Genomic DNA, 3,410 nt, shown 5'->3' on the forward strand with positions numbered 1-3,410 from the left:
TAAGAAGTAGTACAATTCAAGTTTTAGTTGTCGATTATTCACTTTTTAGCCGGCTTTGGTGGATTGGACATGACCTAGGACTTTAAGATGTTGCATGAAAGGAGGACTAGCAGCCGCGTTGCATGGGAGAATGTGAAAAGTGTTCATATGTAGTAAAAACCTTAGAAATCCGTTCGTTTTCGTCACTTGTTGTCGAATCGACTTAAAGCCAGATCGTCACATTGGCCGCTTTTCTGTCTGAAACGGTTACATTTATCGTCTGCACATCTATGTCTCTTGCTGCGGTATGCTTAGACGCAAAAAGCACCATAGTAGAACACAGAAGAAGCTTCTAAGTTGAACTAATAGCCAGTAAGAAGTAGTAAAATTCAAGTTTTAGTTGTCGATTATTCACTTTTTAGCCGGCTTTGGTGGCTTGGACATGACCTAGGTCTTTAAGATGTTGCATGAAAGGAGGACTAGCTGCCGCGTTGCATGGGAGAATGTGAAAAGTGTTCATATGTAGTAAAAACCTGAGAAATCAGTCCGTTTTCGTCATTTGTTATCGAATCGACTTAAAGCCAGATCGTCACATTGGCCGCTTTTCTCTCTGAGACGGTTACATTTATCGTCTGCAAAGCTATGTCGCGTGCTGCGGTATGCGGAGACACTAAAAGCACCATAGTAGAGCACAGAAGAAGCTTCTAAGTTGAAGCAATAGCCAGTAAGAAGTAGTACAATTCAAGTTTTAGTTATCGATTATTCACTTTTTAGCCGTCTTTGGTGGCTTGGACATGACCTAGGACCTTAAGATTTTGCATGAAAGGAGGACTAGCAGCCGCGTTGCCCGCGAGAATGTGAAAAGTGTTCATATGTAGTAAAAACCTGAGAAATCCGTCCGCTTTCGTCACTTGTTATCGAATCGACTTAAAGTCAGATCGTCACATTGGCCGCTTATCTCTCTGAGACGGTTACATTTATCGTATGCAAAGCTATGTCGCGTGCTGCAGTATGCGGAGACACTAAAAGCACCATAGTAGAACACAGAAGAAGCTTCTAAGTTGAAGCAATAGCCAGTAAGAAGTAGTACAATTCAAGTTTTAGTTGTCGATTATTCACTTTTTAGCCAGCTTTGGTGGCTTGGGCATGACCTAGGACCTTAACATTTTGCATGAAAGGAGGACTAGCAGCCGCGTTGCACGGGAGAATGTGAAAAGTGTTCACATGCAGTAAAAACCTGAGAAATCCGTCCGTTTTCGTCGCTTGTTATCGAATCGACTTAAAGCCAGATCGTCACATTGGCCGCTCTTTTCTCTGAAACGGTTACATTTATCGTCTGCAAAGCTATGTCGCGTGCTGCGGTATGCGGAAACACTAAAAGCACCATAGTAGAACACAGAACAAGCTTCTATGTTGAAGTAATAGACAGTAAGAAGTAGTACAATTCAAGTTTTAGTTGTCGATTATTCACTTTTTAGCCGGCTTTGGTGGATTGGACATGACCTAGGTCTTTAAGATGTTGCATGAAAGGAGGACTAGCTGCCGCGTTGCATGGGAGAATGTGAAAAGTGTTCATATGTAGTAAAAACCTGAGAAATCCGTCCGCTTTCGTCACTTGTTATCGAATCGACTTAAAGTCAGATCGTCACATTAACCGCTTTTCTCTCTGAGACGGTTACATTTATCGTATGCAAAGCTATGTCGCGTGCTGCGGTATGCGGAGACACTAAAAGCACCATAGTAGAACACAGAAGATGCTTCTACGTTGAAGCAATAGCCAGTAAGAAGTAGTACAATTCAAGTTTTAGTTGTCGATTATTCACTTTTTAGCCGGCTTTGGTGGCTTGGACATCACCTAGGACCTTAAGATTTTGCGTGAAAGGAGGACTTGCAGCCGCGTTGCAAGGGAGAATGTGAAAAGTGTTCATATGTAGTAAAAACCTGAGAAATCCGTCCGTTTTCGTCATTTGTTATCGAATCGACTTAAAGCCAGATCGTCACATTGGCCGCTCTTCTCTCTGAAATGGTTACATTTATCGTCTGCAAAGCTATGTCGCGTGCTGCGGTATGGGGAAACACTTAAAGCATCATAGTAGAACACAGAAGAAGCTTCTAAGTTGAAGTAATAGCCAGTAAGAAGTAGTACAATTCAAGTTTTAGTTGTCGATTATTCACTTTTTAGCCGGCTTTGGTGGCTTGGACATGACCTAGGACCTTAAGATTTTGCATGAAAGGAGGACTAGCAGCCTCGTTGCATGGGAGAATGTGAAAAGTGTTCATATGTAGTAAAAACTTGAGAAATCCGTACGTTTTCGTCATTTGTTATCGAATCGACTTAAAGCCAGATCGTCAAATTGACCGCTCTTCTCTCTGAAACGGTTACATTTATCGTCTGCAAAGCTATGTCCCGTGCTGCGGTATGCGGAAACACTAAAAGCATCATAGTAGAACACAGAAGAAGCTTCTATGTTGAAGTAATAGCCAGTAAGAAGTAGTACAATTGAAGTTTTAGTTGTCGATTATTCACTTTTTAGCCTGCTTTGGTGGCTTGGACATTACCAAGGACCTTAAGATTTTGCATGAAACTAGGACTAGCAGCCGCGTTGCATGGGAGAAAGTGAAAAGTGTTCATATGTAGTAAAAACCTGAGAAATCCGTCCGTTTTCGTCATTTGTTATCGATCGACTTAAAGCCAGATCGTCACATTGGCCGCTCTTCTCTCTGAAATGGTTACATTTATCGTCTGCAAAGCTATGTCGCGTGCTGCGGTATGGGGAAACACTTAAAGCATCATAGTAGAACACAGAAGAAGCTTCTAAGTTGAACTAATAGCCAGTAAGAAGTAGTACAATTCAAGTTTTAGTTGTCGATTATTCACATTTTAGCCGGCTTTGGTGGCTTGGACATGACCTAGGACCTTAAGATTTTGCATGAAAGGAGGACTAGCAGCCTCGTTGCATGGGAGAATGTGAAAAGTGTTCATATGTAGTAAAAACTTGAGAAATCCGTACGTTTTCGTCATTTGTTATCGAATCGACTTAAAGCCAGATCGTCAAATTGACCGATCTTCTCTCTGAAACGGTTACATTTATCGTCTGCAAAGCTATGTCGCGTGCTGCGGTATGCGGAAACACTAAAAGCACCATAGTAGAACACAGATGAAGCTTCTATGTTGAAGTAATAGACAGTAAGAAGTAGTACAATTCAAGTTCTAGTTGTCGATTATTCACTTTTTAGCCGGCTTTGGTGGATTGGACATGACCTACGACTTTAAGATGTTGCATGAAAGGAGGACTAGCAGCCGCGTTGCATGGGAGAATGTGAAAAGTGTTCATATGTAGTAAAAACCTGAGAAATCAGTTCGTTTTCGTCATTTGTTATCGAATCGACTTAAAGCCAGATCGTCACATTGGCCGCTTTTCTCCCTGAAA

This window comes from Schistocerca gregaria, unplaced genomic scaffold, assembly GCF_023897955.1.
Source record: "Schistocerca gregaria isolate iqSchGreg1 unplaced genomic scaffold, iqSchGreg1.2 ptg000265l, whole genome shotgun sequence".
Lineage (NCBI taxonomy): Eukaryota > Metazoa > Arthropoda > Insecta > Orthoptera > Acrididae > Schistocerca > Schistocerca gregaria.